This window comes from Vigna unguiculata, chromosome 11 (assembly GCF_037176805.1).
Source record: "Vigna unguiculata cultivar grain cowpea cultivar isolate G323 ecotype 2 chromosome 11, ASM3717680v1, whole genome shotgun sequence".
Classification (NCBI taxonomy): Eukaryota; Viridiplantae; Streptophyta; class Magnoliopsida; order Fabales; family Fabaceae; genus Vigna; species Vigna unguiculata.
The window spans coordinates 34,151,038-34,162,509 of NC_140802.1; the positions used below are offsets into that span (position 1 = coordinate 34,151,038).

The window sequence follows — 11,472 nt, forward strand, 5'->3', positions numbered from 1 at the left end:
GATAGCTGAAAACTAAATTGAAAAGCATATTGAACAAACATAATTTTTGTTAAAACTCCATTAAGTCAATTGTAACAAAAGACCGAGATGCACTAGTGGAATCTACCATCTACGGTTAGTTCTATCCACCATGAAATGAAAATCTACGTTTATATTAGAATATTGACAAAGTGAATGCTATTAATTGTAATTTGATTCTTGATAGGAATATATAATGGAAGAAGGGTTGAAGGATAAGAGTATCTTTGACTCATCAAGTTAACTCTCTCTTATAGCTTTTGATTCTATTTTGGTAATTTTGTTCAGCTTGAGACTTTAATAAAATCATTTTTCATTTATATGTTTCGTCCATAATGTGGTGAGAAAGAAAAACCATCCTTGTTGGCCAAGAATGTTAAAGTGTCATTTCCAAGTGATTATTGGAGACACTACAAGTGAGCTCTTAGAGAAAAATGCACATGTCTTGAATAACATCTCTACTAATCTTGAAAAAAAGGAAAAAGTCCAGAAAACTAAGACCAAGTTAACTAAGAGGTGATTAGCATATTTTTTCTTTATTTTTCTTTTATATTATCTATCAATTAGTTTTCTTAATAATATTTTGGAACATATCTTACTATTTCTTTTATCCAGGAAATTAGAAGATCTTAATGTTGAAATGGTCACACTTGAACAAGATCTTAGCATTCTCAAATATCCATCCAATGTCTTTGAGCTTTTCCTATAAGATCTAGTTCTCTAAAGTATGCTTATAATTTTATTGTTTTTGTTTATTGACTTATAAATGATCACTATTACAAGCAAGAATTTGCAAACAACTATAAAGAAACAAAAGTTGATTTAGATAATTTTGAATGTGTATGTGAATTTCAATATATTGATAAAGCTTAATTATTTGTTTAACATTTCATTTAAAAAAATAGGTTAAGAAAAAAGTTGTTAAGGCATGGAACTCTCTGACAAATAGTTTGGTTAAAAACATTTATGTATTTGTTATACCAATTTATCAATGTTAATTATCTTTATTTACAGTTGCTAGATAGTGCACATACATTGTTAGATGCAAATGAGCTGAAGAAGCGACTTGAATAAGGTGTGAATGTTACATTATATATATCTTATATGGTTGGTTGTTTTGAAAATAACAATTTTAGTAGCAAGTATACATAATATCTCATTTTTTTACTCATTTTTGCAGGCAAAATAGTAGGGTGGAGTTAAGAATAATCTTAGGACTTCTTTGGTTGTGATCATATAAGTCATTAAGAAGGAAGTCAATTATGGAAGGTGCTAGATGGATTTTGTTAAAGTTTGGGTGATTTGGTGCTTTTGTTTATTTGTGTTTGAATAATAATAGTTAACAATGATGAAATGCTCAAAAATATATCATTAGAGATTATTAATTTTTTTTACTCCCTCTATACATCTGAATTATCATCAAGTTTGAGAAATAAATTTCTCAAAAATATGGTGTACTATTTGTTTTTTTACTCCTTTTATGCTTTTGAATTATAATTAAGTAACATAATATATTATAATAAGGTGAAATATTTGATTATTTGCGGTAAGAACTAAAAATAACTAGAAAAGGGATACAAATAGTTGTAGAGATTTCAAAGAATTGATCTATAAAAATTAAAATCAAATTTTCCTGTGATTACAAGAGATCGATTGGTCAAAAAAAGTGTTGGTGTAACTATTTATATTAATGACATTTTTATAATGTTACCTTAACAAAAAACAAATATCGCTAAATTTTTTGAGTAACAATTTTAAAATGTCTCTTTATTTCAAAAAAAAAATGTTACCAACTAGTTTTAGTAACATTTTTGTAATGTTACTCATTTATAAAAAAACATATAACTAAAAGGATTTAGTAACATTTTTTAAAATGTTACATTTTTATTAAATAAATGTTATTAAAGATATCTAGTAACATTTTTATAAATGTCTCAATTCATACGTTAAAATGTCACTAATATTTATTAGTAACATAGAGTATACGTAACATGTGGTATAATATTACTAAATTATATTAGTAACATTTTTTATAATTTAGTAACATTTTTTAATGGGCACAGTGGCAACAATGGTGAGTGACTTGGAAGAAAAAAGAGTTTTATGGTTCTTTTAGCAGGTTAGAGCACTCAAAGTGCTCTTTTAGTATATTTATGAATTTTTTGTTGATAAAAAATAAATTCTCCTAGTGGAGAAAACATAGGTAATGAGCTGAATTTGGTTGGTTTACATTCATATTCCTTGTATTTAGTTATACTTAATTAAATTTTATCAAAATGTATAACATGATGAAAACATTTGACATCATAATTTTGATAATTGTTTGCAATTTTAAGATCATGAACACAATGAAAACCATTAAGATAGTAAAGACCATACCAGGAAGACAACAAGATAATCTTTTACAATAGTAAAATTATTGTGTGTAGTGAAGAAGTTCAACTCGACCCGATTTGTCCCGTCCTGCAATTTAATGACAACTAATTATGTCGGTTATAATCCACTCGGTATAATAAGTGACGTAGTGACAAGACTGTAAATTTAATAAATTTTCAAAATAAAGAGCAATCGAACAGTCTAACCAAAATCCACCCTAACATTCTAACAGCCAAACAAAAAGCCTAATTAAAGAGCAAGAAATGACCAAAGTGAAAAAGAAAAAATTCGTGGAATCAATCCCATTCAAAAAAATTGGCTTAAAGAAATTGTGAAATGAAACCCTACCTTCATAAAACTATCGAATCAAAATAAAAATTGAGGTCGTGGAATATGACGAGCGTGTAGAGAAAGATTGAGAAATTGGAATTGAAATTGGGTGAAAGAGAGAACGCAACTAGTTTAAAATTGTGGATTTAATTTTCCAAACATCGTTTCCAACCCTTGGATGTAACTATAAAGATGAAATTTGAAGGTAAATAAATAATCATGTCTTTAAATACATAAAAGAAGAGCATGTCTTTAAATACATAAAAGAAGAGAAGAAGAAGCTTGCTAAAGTGTGACGCCACAACAGTAGGGCACGGTGGTGGTAGTGGTGAATGGCTTGGAAGAAAAAAGAGTTTTGTTGTTTTTTCTAGGGAAGAGAAGAAGACGAAGTTAAAAAAGTGAAAAGGTTTTTCACACTTTGTAGTGAAAAAGACATATTATATTGGTTATTTCTTTAATCGATCTAATATATGTACATATTAGATCGTTTCTTTCTATAAGTGATCTAATATGTTCATATTAGATCGATTCTCCTATAACCAATTTAAAATACTTTCTAGTATTAACAATTATTCACTGCATTTTGTATTAAATCGATTTTGCTACAACTGATCTTATATCTTATTCTAATATCACAACTTTCCACTTGTAAAGTCACAATTTTCCACCATAACTTTATGTTGTTACTTAATGATATTTGTTGTAGTGTTCAAATATCTTTCTTTATAAAGACAAGATCAAAATATGTCAAAACGGAAAAGTTTGTTTTCTTTTTTATCTTGTTCTAGGAATAAATAAGTGTCTAAGTGTATGTTTACTTTGTGGTATGAGGTGTATTTATCTCTAGAATTTCTCTTATTATGTATAGGCACATTACTACTTAATGCCATAATAATGTTTTTGCAAATGGATTTATGATTTTGTAAATGGGTAGACGTATCACTAGTGCAAATAGCTTTTTATGACAACTTATTATGCCTGTAAGACCCGAAGAACTTAAATAATTAAATAAATAATTATTTAATAAATGTGAGTAGTGGAAACCTTTATGACATTAATTACTGATTGATATGATTGATATGACGTGGAAAAGTACTAGTTTAAAAGGTTGAGAGTACTTAATTGGGTGAGAGGACTTGAGTTCAAGTCTTATGTGTCAATTGTGTATTATTTAATCTTATTATTATTTTTATGATATGATTTGGGCGTGTTAATAAAGATAAATTTCTAGATTTATAGAAAATATCACGAAACATGTATTGGTTGAATTGGTTATGCATTGACTTGGTAACTGAATGGCTGTGGATTTGAACCTTGGCTTAACCAAAATAACTTTCTTTTTTTGCTAAAATTAATCTTTGGCATGAATGTGAAGAGCCTGAAAACCCTAGCCAATTGGTGAGGTAGATAGGAGGACTTAAGCATGAGAGAGAGTTCTATTGAGGCTGCCAATGGTGCATAAAGTGAGGAGAGAAATTTCAGAATACTCAAGGGTTGTAGAGAGTGAGAGGGAGTGTTGAAAGGTGGAAAGACAAAAGAAGCTTTGGGATTCATAGAGGCTAGCTGAGTGTTTGCAAGTGGAAGTAAAGAATTTCATGTTAGGAGAGTTCCATCTTGTGATTTAATTGTAATTCCATGATTTTGTAATGTACTTGAGGTTTGAAAATTCAATGTAATCCAATTCGTCTTAATTTCATCGTGTTTATGGAAATTTCCAAAAATCGTCGGGCGGCGTCAAATGACCCGCTAGGCGACGTATGCTCCAGAACGCAATTATGGGTTTTCTCTATGAACCGCCTAGCGGTTACGTGCTGCCCGCCAGGTTACACAAGCTGGCTTGTCCAGTTGTTGTGCTTTCTTGCGTTATGTGGTGTTGATGGTGCTCGGTTGGAATCTTTATATCAAATTTTAAACATTTATCGGTGTCTACATGTCGAAAATTGTATAAATTGGCTATAATTGAATGAATTGTGACCATGATGGGGAATTAGGGTTTATGCGGAAATTGGAAATGATGAAAGTATACTTCAGTTATATGAATATGCCTTGATGGATGGGATTAATGTCCCTAAGTTAGCCTAGATTGTATGCTTCAATGTTTGTGTTGTTCTAAAGTGTATGTACAATATTGACAATTTTGTGGCATGTTTCACTTAGTAAATAAAGGAGAACATGCTAGACATGATAATATTTGATTTGGGCATGAGTTGAATGTGTATATTGTGTTTTAGTCATAGTATTATGTTTGGAATATCATGATTGTGCTATAAATGATGTATGATTGGGGTCCCTTAAGACTTGAGGAAAATGCCAAAAAACCAATAGCATTGTGCTATGGGTATGGCGCCTGGCGGTGTGGGGCGAGCCGCCAGGCGATAGAGTCTCAAAACAGTGGTTGTGACCACTGTATGCGCGTGGCGCCTGGCGGCAGTGTTGTCCCTGCCAGGCGATATGGGTGCGATAGGGGGACTAGAAGGCGTTTGGCTCCTGGCGGTGTGAGATGCCCGCCAGGCGGTCTGGAACCAAGTTTCACCTAGCGACATGAGAGGTGCGTCAGGTGGTTTTGGTGCAGAGTTGGCTCGTGAGGAAAGTTTCTACATAGCTTTGGATGAGGGACACAATGCGATGCTTTGGTTGGGGACCCAATTACGAGTGTAACTTCTATTGGGGTAACACGTGGCCACTCTACGTTGTAGCTTGGTGGTTTAGGAAGTCCAGTGGAGTGTGCGAGATCGTGGCTCGTACTACGTGGTTTCAAATGATTGCCCTCTTCAATGCATCTAATAGAGTTTGGTAGTCTGGGGCAACTACGAACTTCGGTTTGTTTTGGGGAACTCCACTTGGTGCCGAGGATTGTGACCGTGACAATTTATTCTCGCATGTGGACTATTAGGTTGTGGCTTGTAATCGGAGGGGCGAGTAGACACTCGTGCAGCAAAGATCGATTAGTGTACTCACCAAAGGGTGTAGAATCAAGAGTCGTCTAACATAAGTATTGGAAGTTGAGGAACTTAGGAAGGAGAAATACTAACATGGATTATATTTTTGAGATGTTTTAATTATGTTATGTTGCAATTGTTCATTTTATTTGAGCTAACCTATCTGGGTATGTTTGGCGATGATCATGTAACTTGTTACATGGGAGTAGATGGTGATGCAAGTGAGCGCGTGGACACATAGTGTCGGAGTGGGGATCAACGATGGGAGTTTTTACTTGTTATAAGTTATTTTGTAACAGATATCATGATTCATTTATAATGGAGATAATGGAACGCTGTATGGATTTCTTTTAAAATTGACGCGCTGAAACAATTTTAAATTTCTCATGTTTTTGGGAAAAGAATCTATTAATAAATGAGGTTATTCATATATTACCTTAATTTTATTTCTTAATAAGTAATTTCCGGCTAGGACGTTACAATGTCGGTTATAATCACTAGGCATAATAAGTGACGTAGTGACAAGATTGTAAATATAATAAGATTTTTTATGCTGGTTATGACTAAAATTGAACTAGAAAGTGGATATAGTGGCAAAATTTCGTAATAAAGTAAGAAATGCACTCAAGCTTCAAGGAAGCCATCTATGGGAGGAAAGCTCACATACTTGGTCACCATGATTGTAACTATAACCAACCTAGATTTTTCTATAAATTAAGGGGCAGACCCCCCTTCATATCATCCATAAATTGAAATTCTCTCTTTGAAATTAGTCTCTCTCTAGATTCTCTCTTTTTCACTTATAAAATCGATTACAATCTAGATGAAACATAGGGAATGTGCAACTTCTCCTAGGATCAATTGTTAGAATCATCATGAATTATTGAACTTCCAAGTGTTGGGATTGGATGTAGCTCTTCTAAACTTATGAATGATACTATTTATTGTTTTACTCAATTATTTGTTAATGTGTTAATGATTCAATTCGCACTACAAAAAAAACTAATATTATCGACGGTCAAAATCTGTCGGTAATGGTCAAAATCCATCACGAAATCAACATTACCGACGGTTTATCAACGGTAAAAAATTTATCAGTAAAACACTTGTCAATAAAATTTTACTGACAAAAATCATGTTGTCGGTAATTATCGACGAAAAAATCCGTCAGTAATTATCGACCGAAAAATTCTTTGATAATTACCAAAAAATCTGTCAGTAAATAACATGCACTGTTCATCTTCTCCGTCCTCCCTCTTTCATTTTTTTTTTCGTTTTCTTCTTCTTTGTCATCACCGTCGCCGCCATCGCCGTCGTTGTCGTTGCCACCGCAGCCATCGTCTTCTTCCTCTTTCTCCTTTTTCTTCTCCTTCTTCTCTTTTATCTTCATCTTCTCCTTCTTCTTCTTCTCTTTCTCCTTCTTCTTCTTCTCCTTCTCTTTTTCTCTCTTCTTCTTCTTCTTCTTCTTCTTCTTCTTCTTCTTCTTCTTCTAATACTAGTTGGCATCAAGGTGGCAACAATTTATATAAATATTCACCAAATAAGAGTGGAATTATATAAATCGAAAACAATACTGAAATAAAATGGAAGTTTGGAAGAAATTTACACTTACAAGATTATTTCGAGCTTTTATTTCAAATTCAAAAGCCAGAACAGGAAAGAGTCTAGAGGAAAAGAGAGAGAGAGGTACAAAAAGATTCAGAGGGAAGTTTTTCGGAAAAATCCAGTCTGCCTCCTCCATTTTCTTTGAAGGTATTTATAGGAGACGAATTTCAAAATTAAATTTCATTCAGGTTTACAGGATTTCAAATTACATTTCATTACAAATTATTCATCATGGAACATCTTCCTTTTATGGTGTCGAGCATCTTTTCTTCGTGGAGTTTTTTCTTCTTTTCATAATGGAGTATCTTCTTTTTATTTTGTCGGGCATCTTTTTCTAGTGGAGTCATTTCTTCTTTTCTTTTTCTTTAATGTCACCTCAATTTGATTGATCGACGTTGGGAATCTTGGCATAGTGGCGAGAAGCTATGGCTTTATCCTCTTCCTGTTAATTCCATTATTTCGAGGAATTCATTCAAGTTAATTCAAGAGAGATATCTATCCCATAACAATCATCCTCATTTTCGAAAAAAGGATGATCATCAACTTCTTCTTCTTTAGAGGAATCAAAGGATGATAATGCTTGCAACAATGAAGCCTTTAAATCTGCTTTGGATTTTCCTTTTAATTTTAAACGGTGTCCTGACATCACTTCGTTTTTCTTTTGAGGGGGGCCAGATTGAGAGATTTATTTTTCCATGTTCTAAATTTTTCTTCCAAATATTGAACTTGAAATTTCTTCCACCAAAAAACTTTTATTTTAAGGCATAAGGTTTTTGGAATGGAGCTGGTTTATGCTAATGTAATTCATAAGTATGCTGATATAGTCAGCTTACACTCATTTCAGCACAAAAATTTTAAAGTATTTCATGGATAGGCATATTCAGAGTGGCTTTCTTGAAATCTTCATAGAATTTTACCACTATTAGAGGAAAAATAGACTTTGTAGGCCCTGCCCAACAAAACCATTCTTGAAACCATACTAGAATTTTTTCATTTAGAGGATTCTTGAAACTGATGTACCAGGAATGCTTGGGATTTGGATCACACATGATACGATACCAGACATTTTGATAATCAAAATAATTATAAGAAGGGGGATCAAACACTCTTGAAAATCTCTTTTCAGTTAAAGGACTTTGATTCCAATCTTTATAAGACAAGACTCAATTTATTTTTAATTTCGAGTAGATGGTTTTTGAAGGATCTTTCTTATCCACTTCAGGGTAAATTTCAGCATAGGCGATATCAATAATAATCATTTGATAGAATTTTTCTTTTTCTTAATATTTTCTTTCGGAATCCATCCCCATTTAGGGGCCAGGTGGTTAATTATCATTGTCGGGTCAATTTCTTCCTATTCCTTTTCAAGGGTTACAATGGTAGAACACGTTTCCTTGATAAGAAAATCCACGGGCGACTCTATACTATTAGTATTAGGAAGGGTTCTTAATACTTGAAATTTATTTTCAGTGTTTGTCATTTTCGGAATCCAAGTGTGAGTCTAAGTCCCACATTTGCTAGAAATGAGAAAGTAGAGCACTATACAAGAATAAAGACCCATAAACCCATTGCCTTACGGTTTTGGGTTGAGAGTGGTGTCAGTGCCTTATGTGGTTGGGCTCAGGTTTCATTGGTGTTGTATCTCCCTAGTGATACCCCCTCCTTAAAAAACCTAACAAGTGGTATTAGAGTCGATGGTTAAAACCGACTCAAACGAGTGCAGTATGATCCTAGTATCGAAAGTCTTCCTGGTAAGGGTTCCAGGTAAGCGTGTCCCGTTAATAAAAGAATGACGGTACAGTAAAGGGCAAAAAAGGAGTACTCGTGGTTCGGAATGCTTCCGCTGGAGGGGGAGTGTACCAATGGGGTTGAAGGGACTCACCCTTGAGGGGGAGATTCTTAGGAATCCAAGTGTGAGTCTAAATCCCACATTGGCTAGAAATGAGAAAGTAGAGTACTATATAAGAATAAAGACCCATAAACCCATTACCTTAAGGTTTTGGGTTGAGAGTGGTGTCAGTGTCTTATGTGGTTAGGCTCATGTCTCATTGGTGTTGTATCTCCCCTGTGATACCCCTTCCTTAAAAAACCTAACATGTCAAGGTATTAGGGAGAACTCTCTTTTCATTTAGGGTAAAGGTATTTCCCCTTCCTTAAAAAACCTAACATGTCAAGGTATTAGGGAGAACTCTCTTTTCATTTAGGGTAGAGGTATTTCCTTTTTCTAAAGTCTTTTTACTATAGGTAGGGGCAACGTCATCTAAGGTCAAACCCTTAGACTAGGGACTCTAAAAATTCTCTTGTTACAAAATTAGGAATGAAATTATTTTTTCCTTTTATGAATTCGATTTTAAAATCAAAACAAGATAACAAACTTTGCCAACGAGCAAAAATTTGTTTAGAATCCAAATTTTTAACATCTTTTTTCTAAAATTTCTTTTGTCGATTTACAATCAACTCTTACCAAAAACGATTTATTTATTAAATGTTTTGGAATTTAGAAATACACAAAATAATTGAAAGTATTTATTTTTTTATTGTACTATACTTCTATTGAGTATCTTTCCATATTCCCGAGTGGTATTTAACTATTTATTCCTTGTCTTTTAACTTTTGTTTTAAGATTCCTCCAAAACTTATTTCGATGCGTCCGTTTCTACTATCATAAAGGCTTCTGGATTATGGATTCCTAAACAGGAAGGTTTTGTACTAATTTTTTTATTTTTATTACTGCCCTACAATGTTCATTTTTCCAAGGCTTAGGGTTCTTTTTAAACGATTATAAAGGGGTTTTGCAATTATTCTTATTTCAGGGATAAATTCAGAGACATAATTTAAACATCCTAGAAATCATTATAGTTGGTTTTTATCATTTATTTTATTAGGGAACCTACTAGCAAATTTGATACTTCTTGCGATAGGGGTTATTTTTCCTTTATAAATTTCGTGACCCAAGAATCTTATTTTTGTTTGTGCTAAATTCATTTTCTTGTCAGATAAAACTAACCCATTTTGTTTTATTATTCTTTTAAATATGTTTAGATGTTTTATATGCTTGTCCCAAGATTCTGAGAAAACTAGTACATCATCTAGATATACCACAATGAGTTCATTCATGATATTTTGAAATTCTGCTGCGGCGTTCTTTAATCCCATAGGCATAACATTCCATTCGTAGTGTCCAAAAGGTACTACAAACGCGGTTTTATATTATCTTGTTCTTTTAATTTTATTTGATAGTATCCTGATTTCATATAAAAGTTAGAGAAAATTATTGCCTTATATAATCTCTTTATTAATTCTTGCTTGTCTGGTAATGGGTATGTTATCCATTTTAAAACATTATTTAAGGGTTTATAATTAATTACCATTCGGGGTTTCCCTCTTTCTCGTTCATTTGCATTATTTACGTAAAAGGCAGCACAACTCCAAGGTGATTTGCTTTTTCTAATTAAACCCTTTTCAATAAATTGATTTATTTCCTTTCGACAGTGTTCGAGGGTTTGTTGATTCATTTGTACGAGTTTTGTTTCGTTGGGATCATTTTATCATTAAAGTTTTCTTCACAAGGTAGGTCTACTTCAAAACTACTTCGGTGCCAAAAAGTCGTTGGTAGGTCGACACATATTTCTTTTTTAAAGTTATTTTCTATTTCTAGTATTTTACTTTTATTTTTTATTATCTCGTTTTCTATTCGTTCATAATCTATTTCCTTTTGTATCAACTTTATTTGATCTTTTTTATTTTTTATAATGCTTAGAAAATTTTCTTCTTCCAATTCTTTTATATTTTTTATTTCTTTAAATTTATAGGTTTAATAAATTCAAATAAATTATTATTTGTTTGTATTCCCTCTTCTGATACAGTCAATGGATAGATTTAGGTTGAAAACGGGTTCCTAAAATTATTTGTTTTGAAATGTCTTTGGTTAGAATAAAATTATTTTTATAACATTTTCCTTTGTTACAAATACTTGTTCTTCTTCTTTTTCTTCTTCTTTTTTTTCTTCTTCTCCTTATTCTTTTTCTTCTTCTTTTCTTCTTCTTCACGTCTTCTTATAAGGTGACCTTTGGGTGACAAAACTTTCGTTCCTTTTATCAACGGATAAATCCGTCAGTAAATTCGTCGATAAAAAAATTAAAATTATCAACAAATTTTACCGACGAAAAATCTATCGGTAAAAAGTTTTTAAATTATCGACAGA

At 32.4% G+C, this 11,472-nt stretch overlaps 1 long non-coding RNA gene across 1 annotated transcript; it reads right to left on the reverse strand.

Annotated features, from left to right (window-relative positions):
* Positions 1–6,753: 6,753 nt before the first annotated feature.
* On the reverse strand, positions 6,754–7,379 carry LOC146881826 (uncharacterized). Its single transcript, XR_014986247.1, has 2 exons — positions 7,276–7,379; positions 6,754–7,158 (listed from the first exon to the last, which is right to left on the reverse strand). It is a non-coding gene; the product is annotated as an uncharacterized LOC146881826 (long non-coding RNA).
* Positions 7,380–11,472: the final 4,093 nt, after the last annotated feature.